Genomic DNA, 11,809 nt, shown 5'->3' with positions numbered 1-11,809 from the left:
GGAATGAGGCAATTAGCGCGGCGCGGTACACGCGATTCCGGCGTTTTCGCGCGTCTAGTTTGTGCGAATTGAGCGTTTGGTGCGGTACGCGCGAATTGTGCTTTTTGTGCATTTTATGCGAATTTGTGGCTGACTGCCGAGTTGAAAATGTTGAACTTTGGCGGATTTTCGCGCCATGTTAACCAATCAGGAGCCTGCATGCTGCTGTGGCAGCAGCCCTGCCCAGAGTCACTCAGTCAACATGGAGGAACGCTTGATATTGTCCATGAGCAGTCACCTGGAGCTATACGACACAAGTTATTTCTATAGAGACAGGAATAAAAAGGACCTCGCTTGGAAGAGTGTCAGTGAGGACATTGGGCAACCTGGTAAATTGTAAATACACATTTCACTGTTGAGTCCTGTGCCGTTTATCAACCCGCAGCATTCCCGCCATTTTTTTACTATTTTCCCCCAATAGTAAGGTGACCAAATTCAAACCGGTAACTCTCTCGATGAATGCACGATCAACATCAGCCATCTTGTAAACAGACAACCGTATAGCACTTGCCCCTCCCACAAGAAGAGGATTTCATCTCTGACGTACGTCAAATGCTTGTTTTTTTCCACAGGTCTACTTCGCTTTAGATGCGTGAATGCATTCAAAATGTTCAAGTGGCAAACTAGACACGGTAGACGCGATTTTGACGCTGCTGGTGTGAACCCACGGTAAAAAGGTTGTTCCTATTTTTGTAATGAGTAATGGGTGTGTTTTGGGCGTAACGTGCAATGAACCAATGAGAGTCTCATCTCCCATCCCCTTTAAAAGCCAGTTGCTCTCACGCCATGCCGATTCCCTATTTAGATGGCGAAATTTGTAAACTGAAAAACTAAGCGGAGGAAGAAGACCCCCATTTTGTATTGAAATTATTATTTTTATTAAAACCTTTGGTTCTCTTTAAAAGTTGTGTTCTTTCAGTTTTGGAAGTAAAATTAGCAGGCTTTTAATTGCTAATTAATTGTAAATGTATGGATAGCCTACATGATCAGTGTAATCTTAAAGAATAATATACAAATATGCAAGAAAAGATTTGTACTTTAAAAATACTTTATTTGTAACAAACAAGAGATACAAATTTACAAACGTTTGGGGTGCATAAACTTTCAGCACTGGACAGCGCCATGGGTTTTTAAAAAGCATTACTTAAAAAAAGTTGTTAGTGTTAGTGTTGGGTGTTATATAGTAAGCGACAAGCAATATTAACTTTTATGTTGTTTATGTTGTTCAGTAGTAAAGGTATGATGCTCAGGTTTGTTGGTGGAATATTTGTCGAGACTCTTCTGCATCATGATTGCAAGACTGGATATTTGAAAAATATAAATATTATGACCAGATTAACAATTGTTTAAAAAAGATCTTACAAAGTAACATTATTAATTTATGAGAGCCTAAATTAATATGCATATTTGATTTGAACAGTCATGGGAATAAAAGCATTATAAAAACACTTTTATTAATGGCCTTACATTTTACAGTAACGAGTAATCAAATAAATTACCCCAAATGTCCCCACAAAGATAGGAATACCAGTAAATTTTGACCTTGTGGGGACATTTGTGAGGTCCCTATGATGAAACGAGCTTATCAATGATATTTATTGAAAATCTAAGGTAGCAGAAAGTTTTCTGTGATGGTTGGCGTTAGGGGAAGGAAATAGAATATACACTTTGTACAGTATAAAAACCATTATGTCTGTGGAATGTCCCCTCAAAACACACCAAAAATGATTGGTGTGTGTGTGTGTGTTAGAGGGGGCGGGGCAACCACATAACTGATGATGATTGGCTTAATTTCCATCATTAGCCAACCAGAGGCAGAGTTAAAACACAAGCACGCACAGTCAATCCAAGCAGTGAAAAAAGTCAGCAGTGTTGCCAACTTGGTGACTTTGTCCCTAGATTTAGGAACTTTCTAGACCCCTTTAGCAACCTATTTTCAAAAAGCGACTGGGACAAATCTAGCAATCTTTGCTGGCGTGTTTGGAGACTTTTGGAGACTGAGGTGAAAGCACGTATCATTCTCTCCTCTCAACAAACACTGAGTGCTGCTGCTGTTGGCCCCATCCCCATTTTAAGGCACTCTCAGGCAGCCTGGTCCTTGCACAGAAATCGCTCCGAGTCGCATACACCGGCAACAGAGCGATGGCAATTTCAACAAGCTCAAAGGTAGCGGTCACAAACCCAAAGTATATTAAGCACTACTTTACATTGTTGAGGTAAAATTCAAGAATGTTTATGTAACGTGCAACTTATGTCGAGTAAGAAAGAGTCTCTCCACGTCTGTAATTCTGATCTAATAAAGCACCTCACATCATCACACGCTGCCACAAAATTTGTGTTTTCTCCTTAGAGTCCATTTCATTAATTTAACAGATTTAATATTGGGGCATCCAAGTTATTTAAAATATTAGAATTTTTTAAGTTACGCAATAGTTACTGTCCCTGGTAATTAGTTACTTTTATAATGATGTAACGCAGTTACAAACTCAGTTACTATTTATGACAAGTAACTAGTAACTGTAACCAATTCCTTTTTTTAAAGTAACGTTCCCAACACTGATTTGAACATAAAAAATGCTTTTAGCCAATGGGTGCCTGGTCCCCGCAACCTCCATCTATGCCTAGACCCCTGCCACTTACAACCAGTGTTGCCAGGTTGGGCAGGTTCCCGCCCCATTGGGCAGTTTTGAATTTGATTGTGCGGGACAAAATGTGTTGTTTTTGCAATGTTATAGTAATCATATATAACTGTTTCTCAGTCTCTTTATACATCCAGAAAATACAGGAAATGTGTATGAAGTATTAAAAACAGTATAAAAGCTGAAGTGTCAAGTTTTTAGGGTAAACTCCCCTTCCATTTAAGCAATAGCAGGCAGCTGCATGAACTCTTAAACCTAAATGAAATTAAATCCTAATTTCTAATTCTAATCAAATGACTTCAGGACTTCAGTCTGCTCAAAAAAGCTCAAGATGTGTTTCGTGCCAAGAAAGGTCACACTGGTGAAATAAACATCAGAGATGCTTGTCAGAAGCTATTACTGCAGGAACTACACTAACTATGGTGATGTAGATCTTCTTCCGAGCTGGTATTCCTTCTAACGTCCACATTGATTGGAACCCTTCCGCATCGTCAGCAGGGATCTCAGGGTCTCGGGTGTTTTGCCCCTTAACCTGAACACCTCACCTGAGTGGGGCAGCAAAAACTGACAGCCTTCACCTGAAGGGGTCAAACTGTGGTCTCTCTTCAGCCACAGCCATCTTAAACTAGACTCGGCTGCTGCAACTATATCACTGGTGGCTTTCTTCAGCTGTTTAGCCCAAGCCCACCCTTTGGAGAAGGCAGCGCAGCGATTTTGCTGGGAATCCCCGGCAGCCGACTTCAATAGGGTAGCTTCTTGCATGCCACACTTTTACAACGGCTTTGTTGACCAGGTCCTGGTACATTGATTTTTTTAGCTGATGGGATGTAGCTAACCTCTCTTCCCAGGGCACCGTGAGCTCCGCACCAATGATGGTTTTCATGCTCCTGGATAGCAGAACCATATCTGGTCAGAGGGAGATCACTTCCACGTCCTGTGGGAAGACAAGCTTTCTTTTCAGGTCCACTCTTAACTCCCAATAGAGAGGTTCTTGGCCACCATTCTAGTCTTGTGAACCTTGTCTCCTTCTCTCACAAAAGTTATGGCTTTGGGTGGGTAGGCCTGCTTCTTGTTGGCCTGGCTAAATACTGACTGATGCCTGAAGAAGACATTTAGTTTAGTTTTGTTTTTAATTTTGTGTACATTTTTTCTGTATGTTCTGTTTGTATCTTAAAAAATAGTGTAAAATAAATATGGATGGACATTAAAAGTTTGCTAAAACAACAAAGCTGGTGATGGTGGCCTAAGACTTTTGCACAGTACTGTATATCGTGTGGTCATACAATTGCTAAAACAACAAATCTAATGGTGGCATATGGTGGGGCGGCCTAATACTTTTGCACAGTATGTACGCTACTACTGAAGGGATCTCAGGAAACAGGAAGTAAAGCAAGCATTGGATTCTACATGCCTTGATGCTTTCCTACCTTGGAAGCTGCCTCCAAAGATTGCAAAACTGGGTAGGTGTCTTTTATCCTCTTTGTAATGTTTTTCATTACTCATCCAGTATTTTTTGTGCTAGAAGCACTTACCATGATCCACCTGATGCCCAAGGGCACTGAAATAAAAGTAGGCGGTGCATAAATGCGTGCGGTGTAACTGGCGTACATTCAGAACTATGTTGGTCGCCCACGTGTTTGAATAATTCTTAAAAAATTGTAAAGCCATTGTCATTGTGGTGAAAAACTTTACAGAAAAATTACTTAGTAAACTTGAGAAAGGGATCTTGTAATGTTGTGATCTAATGTTGAAGTCTTGTCCAAAAAGTTATTCTGACAGAAAGAGTAAAACTAAACATAAAAAAATGCATAATCTTCATTAATGGATTACACAAACTTAGAGTAGCCCTACCACTATCTGATTATAAAGTATAGTGTACTGTGTGGTGCTCTTGAAATCGTAATGACCTCTTAGTTCAAAGCAGTGCATCATTGTATTAAGCTTTTTAAAGTAGTACCATTTAGACTATCGGTGGACACAGCTGTACTGTACAGCATGTAGGCTGAAACATGCAGTAATTAAGGCATTGTAGGAGGGATGGACCACAATCTTGTTGAAACCGTACTGTACTCCATATATAATACACTCTACCATGCTGTATGAAGAGTCCTTGACAAACTCCCAGCACAGTGTTTTATAAAGTGGAACTTACCTTTCATTTTCAGAATGGTACTGCAGGTAAAATGCAACAAATTACTGGATATTGGGGCAGTTTCCTGGACAGAATTTATCCTAGTCCCAGACTAAAATGCATGTTTGAGCTGCCTTAATGTAAAAACACCTTGTACTGACGTATCTTAACATATATCACTGCCATTGTTTTGTTTCAAGATGCAGATCAGTATTGTTTTTTGTAAGGTTTGTTTGTAAAAAATGCTTAATTGTCCTAATATAACTAAGGCCTAGTCCTGGATTTATCTAAACCCTGTCTGGGAAACTGCCCCATTATGTTTGACATGCTAAAAAGAAGGCAGTCCATTTATCACAGTACTAATTGATCTTTTTTAATATTCTCTAAGTGGCGGTTTCCCGGACAGGGATTAGACTAGTCCTAGACTAAAATAAATGCAAGAGCTGTCCAAACTGAAAACAGCTTGCACTGACATATCTTAAAATACAGCAGTGCCTTTTGTTTTGCCTCACAATGCACACAGGTAAGGTTTTTAGTATAAGGCATGTTTGTTAAAACTATATATATCCTAATTAAACTAGTCCTGGGAAGCTAATCACTGTAGGGAAACCATCCCTAAATGATAAGGTACTTTTTAATACAATGATATTTAATGAATTTAATTATAATTTAATTATGACTATGATTTACGTTTAATTATATATATATATATATATATAAAATGCAAACACAGAAAGTGACTCTATTTACATGTGCTGAATAACAAAGGGAAAAACAAAACAAAACAAAACAAAAACAAATAAAACAAACAAACAAACAAACATATTCGCTGCCCATACAAATTCAAATTAATAGCTGCTGTATATTTGCATGAAAGTTGCATACGGGTTTAACAATGGATAATTTAATTCAATAATAAGATTAAAGCAAATTCATTAGGTTGAAAAAAAAAGGGGGGGGGGGGTAGAATGAGAGAGATGACCATGAGTAGTTGTATTGTAGTAGGAGAATAGTTTTATATTATATTCATTGTGTATGTACATGTTGTAAGGGAGTTTTTTGGGGACAGATGGGGCACCCCATGACCCCGCAGGATAATTCCAGCCCCAGACCACCGCTCTCACGTCAACCCTAATATATTGCTTTTTGAATGGTGTCAAACAAGAACATCTAGTGTGTATTGCATTAAAAAAGTGGACGTGCAGTAGAGAACCAGACCTGGGTAGTGGTCAGGTCAACACACACGACACACTTACCCTGTGTTATATTTTTATATTTAACAGTTGATAATGTATGAATATGTCATGGATCTGCTAGTGTTTGATGCATTAAAAACATGTGATGTGTAGTGCAGACCCAGGCCAAAGCAAAGGCCTTGTCAACATACACGCCACACTTGCCCTATTTTATATTTTGTTTGAATGTGCCTATGTCTGATTATTTAAAGTGTAGTGCCTGAAACAATAGTGATAATAATAATAATAATGGGGTAAGGCATGAAAAGCCGGACCAGACTGAGGCTGGAAACCCCGGAGGAGAGATTACGGGGGACAACAAGGAAGCAAAAGCCCCAGACCCAATGCCACACAAATTCACCCCTGACAGGCAAAAAAAAAAAAAACAGTCAGAAGGGGTCCGGGGACAGAAGTAATAGGAAAAAATTATATATATTTCTGTGTTTATTCAAATAACGATGAAAAAAAAAGAATGTCAATCTCTCATCCTGTAAATGTGGGTGGGGGAGTATTATTTTGGCTGGTCTCAGACGATAAGCTGAATTGTGACTGTTGTAAGGTAATAAGAGATGTCCAAGAGGGATGTGGCTCTAGTGTGTTATTATTAATAGAGTTGGACAGGTAATGCATTGAGATGTAGTCTATTAGCAGGTTTTTCCACGATGCAATATGAATTTTGTTTCTTGTTTCCCAGTTCATGAGGATTGTTTTCTTTGCGATGGTTAGCGCCACCAAAAGTAACTGACTACTTGTATTGTTAAAGTTTGTTGCTGATAAGTCTTCGAGTAGACAAAGGGATGGATCCATTGGGATAATTATTAATTATATTTTTAAGGAAAACCGCACCATTTTTCAATATTTTACTATGTTCTTACCGCAACTTAGACAAATTAATGCATATATCTTTATTTAATGCATGCACTTAATCTTTGTACAGGTTGAAAGAGGTGGTTTTTTTATTGAATTTAAGTGACTCCTTTATTCTAAAATTTGTTTAAACATTACATGCTGCATTGTCATTGTGTTTAAATTACAGTTAAGTCATTTCATATGTTGTTATATTTTGTTTTTGTCTAAATATAATACTATTAAGTATATTTCACTCTAACTCTTATTTTTTACATTTACCATGAAAACAAAATTATAAGGAATGCTTGTGCTAGTAGATATTTGCTCAAGGTGGCAGTGTTACTTCAAGAACTATATTACTAAGCCCATTTCAAATCTGTGCAGAATAACATTTATTTCTGAGTGTCACATTTTATATTACAGTAATTAACAGCAAAATGTAATCCATTGTAAGTGGATATTTGAGCTTTTGTTTGTACATGGCAAAGAGGATTAGGCATTTCTCATTAGGCTTAATCCTACACTAGCATTTAAAAACTGCTTCATGTGTGTGTGCGTGTTTGTGTGTAGCACATGATGTCAGCAGCATCCTGTCACTCTCAACCTGTTACCTACTGAAGAAATTTGGGGTTGAGGCTGGACTCTATGACACGTCCTGTCTCAACAAAGGTTGCTTTTGTACTGTATAGTCAATCCAGCAGGTGGTGCTCATCCTAAAGTCTCACTGTATGTACTGTTAAAAGGCACGTTTTTTTTCTAGTTCCTCATGCTCAGTGGTCATCTAAAATCATATGGTGTATAGCTCTGTCACCACGGTGCAGAAAATGACATTTAGTTCATTGTGGCTTGTTGCATTGATTTACAACACATTCAGTTAAAGTATTTAGACAGACACTATGTAAATGTAAGGAATTGATCATGTGCTTATGTAGTTTTTTATATAGCAGCAAAGTATACTGTTTGTAAGTGACAATTACTTATAAATGTTTGCATTGATTATTTAATTAGATGTTTTGTTGTCATAAATAAACTACTCGCTGCATGCATTGATTATAGTGGGAGATTGTGGCTTATGATTTGGCATAAGATGAGACGTATTAAAATTAGAGTTTCACTTCAGGAAAGGAAGAGCCCGGCTAAAGCTTTACTCCTAATTAGAGCTGGCGTTACCCCTGTAGTGGCATATTGATGGACAGGGATGGAAATCTCTTGAATAAAAGTATGTTGTGAGAAATGTGTTTCCTGAAGTGAGAACATATTGATTTAGGGTATGCACCACTGAAGAAAGCCTTGGGGATATAGACACTAACTTAATTAAAAGGAACATAGATTTGTGCGAACACGTTCCAGTGAACTTTGTGGGAGATTTATTTATTTGCTAAAAGTAATGGCTTCACTTTAGTACATGTGATCAGGGAAAAAAATGTAATGCCTGAATATGCCTGAATAAAGATAATACATAGCTGGTTCATGTAGTGCTTATTTTATTGTAGATGTTTGGGTGTACAGTAAAAAATGAATTAAATCTTAATTTTTGTTTCAGGAGGGGAAACTAACAAAAACACAAACATAATCAGTCTGGGAAAAAGCTTGTATGTATTATTATTATTAAAGAAATGTAATCCATATAAAATATTTATATCATCATTTTATCAGCATAGCATGCATTTAAACCATTTTATTTATAAAACATTAATTTGTTACATGCATTATTTATTTACATGCATTTGTAATATATACAAATTATCAATATTATCATGAGCATATCATGCATTTAAATATATAACACTTGTTTGTTGTATTCACCACATATGGTACGATTTGCTTTTAAGTTGTTGTTATACATTTGATCCTTAAAATCTACATAAAAAGTACATTAAAAAGTACATAAAATCTAATGCTTTCTTACTTTTACTTAATTACTTTTAAGCAAAACGTTACTTATTGTACTTTTATTAGAGTAAAAATAAAAAAGCGGTAGAGTTTTAATGTAATTAATAAAATGTAGTGGGAAAAAAAATTATATTACTATGCTTTGTAATGTAGTGAAGTAAAAGTCTTCCAAAGCACTCTAAACAAGTATAGATGCTTGAAAAATGTACTTAAGTAGAGTAAAAAATACTTCACTACTGTCTGCCCACCTCTGCTTAGGATCATAACAAAACATGCAGTTTCTTGAGCATTTCTTTTGTATCGAAAATATTGATTAAAGATGCATAAAAACAATGTTAGCAGCATTGTATCATATGGGGCTTAGATTCTGCAGCTGAAAGTTCATTGCAAACTGTTATATTATGCAGGGGCGTAGATTACACTGGGGATATGCCCCCCCACACACTTTTTATAAAAAGGAAATTCATCCGCGTACTTTTTTTATTGAAGAGTTGTTCTTACTACATGTTGATGTTTTAATGGTGCAATGCATATAAATGCAGAAAGATTTAAAATTCAAAGACATGATGTTCACATTTTCTTGGCAATCAGTCACTTACTTTTCACGTCATCACCTAGTTCGCACCCATGGTCCCGCGTTGTATCCAACATTCATAGAGGTTGCGATGAGTTCAAAGCGGCAAAACTCTTCACTCCTTTTTTACGAAAAAGTAAAACAGCGTAAGTTGGTATGTTGTACACAATGTTGAGTATCTCTGCCCGTTGCTCTTGTTGATTAAATATCAAGTTTTGATGGAAATTCTAAGGAAAAAAAATAGCTGCTTGGACAAAGGTTAACATATTTTCTGTGTATTTTCCATTAGCTCTTTTGTAGCATCTTTTGTTTTAAAAAGTATTTAATCAAAACCCTTCATATAAGAATTAAGATACTGTTGAACTGAGATACAGCGTTTACAGCATGTTTATAATAATCATATTAAAATAAAACACAACAATTACACAACTGTTAACTGAAAAAAAAAACTTGTATAACACTAGACATTTTGTCCCTCCCACTTTTGAAATGACGGCTACGCCCCTGGTATTATGAACACCTCTCTCTTTCAGTATATGTGACCTTGCCTGTGAAATATGCTAAAGTCTCACAATCTAATTTTGAGATATCGAACATCATCATTGATTGTACATTAATTCAAATATAGTCAGTATTAAAGATATTGGGCCCTATTTTAACGATCTGAAACGCAAGTGCGAAACGCAAAGGGCAAGTGACTTTGTGGGCGGATCTTGGGCGCTGTTGCTATTTTCCCGGCGGGAGAAATAAGTCTTGCGGCAGGCGCAAATCAATAAGGGGTTGGTCTGAAGTAGGTTCATTATTCATAGGTGTTGTTTGGGCGTAACGTCAAATAAACCAATCAGAACGCTATCCAACATTCCCTTTAAACGCAAGGGCGCAAGTTCCATGGCGGGTTGCTATTATTATGACGGATTTACCAGGCGCACGCCAGGAGCGGTTCACAGCCGAGGAGACCCACGTTCTTGTAAGAGCAGTCAACAGAGAAGTTGTTTTGTATGGGGATAGGAGAAACCCGCCCAAATCAGGGTAGGTTAAACAGGCGTGAGAGGAAATAGCCACAATTGTCTCATCAGCTGGCATCCCCATCGTTGCGCCAAGCGCTACAATGATGTCAGGAGACGGGGGAATCCCAAGTTTGCCAGTATAAATTGGGCACGCCGTGTAACGGGAGGTGGATCTGCCTCTACACATGACCTGACGCCAGCAGAGGACATCGCTGCGTCCACCATCACCGCTGAAAGGGTTTGGGGGCTTTGAAATCAGACCCAAGAAACGCAAGCAAGGTCCAACACCAAAGTAAAATTACAAATCAAGTTCATATACATTAAGGTTTCTTATGAAAACATTTTAATTATTATTTACATAAAATAAACGTAATACAGCCACACAACAAACTTATGAAAATATTTTAATCGTTATTTGCATGAGAATTTTTTTACGCAGCCACACAATAAATAAAAACTATCACCACTATGATTTCCCTAATCTCATGTGTTATTATTTTTTATTGTAACAATTTATGATTTGCAAAAATAACTGTTGCATCTGTGTAGATTAGATGAGCAAAGTGTGTGTGCGTTGTGCACGCTATACATTATGGTCAAGCATGCGCCCTTAAAATAGCATAATGAACCACGCGCAACGCGCCACTGACTTTAGACTAGTTTTTTTTTTGGTCAGTGGCGCAATTGTTTTTTTGAAACTACAAAATAGCATCAGGGATGGTTTGCGCCGGAACACGGCTCCTTTTTTGCGCTGAAGCGCCCAGGGAGCGCAAGTTCATTCCCTAGTTTGCTGACGTGCGTCTGTGGAGGGAAAAACCCGCTTTGCGCCGGTGCAAAATACGAATGATACATGCGTCACTGACAAAGTCAATTGCGCTGGGTGCAAGATAGGGCCCATTATGTTACGCAATGTTCTGATAATTTATGTAGAAAGTAGAATAAATCACAAAAGGTAAAAATCACATAAAAAGATTTTATTGGGAAAGTCACATATACACAGTATTTGGTAATCTGCACAGTGTAAGAATTGATTGTCCATGTCTGAGCTATGACTCCATGTGTTATTATTTACTGTATATTGGCAACTGAACTTCAAACAGCCTAATTTGTTCTGCTTCAGTAAGACTCCTACATCTCAGGAGATTTTGTATATTACATTACCAATATACACTAACAATATATAGACTTAATGAATCCATATTTCTATTATGATACATGTGTTTGAGTCTACATTTCATTTAATACCTGTGGTGGGCTGCAGGGCAATTAGGTGTCTTATTTCCACTTTTCATTTCGAGGATGGGTTTATGGGTAAAATGTGGACTGCAAGCGTCCCAAGCCATCTTAGTAAAATACTGTTTATTCAAGGTAACCTTTAAGGTGATGTGGTATGTAAGATAAGACATAGTCAACAGCCAAAGCTACAGTACTATAGGGTAGCT

This window comes from Misgurnus anguillicaudatus, chromosome 2 (genome assembly GCF_027580225.2).
Source record: "Misgurnus anguillicaudatus chromosome 2, ASM2758022v2, whole genome shotgun sequence".
Classification (NCBI taxonomy): Eukaryota; Metazoa; Chordata; class Actinopteri; order Cypriniformes; family Cobitidae; genus Misgurnus; species Misgurnus anguillicaudatus.
The sequence above is the reverse complement of the archived record's forward strand: the minus strand, read 5'-3'. Positions refer to the sequence as shown.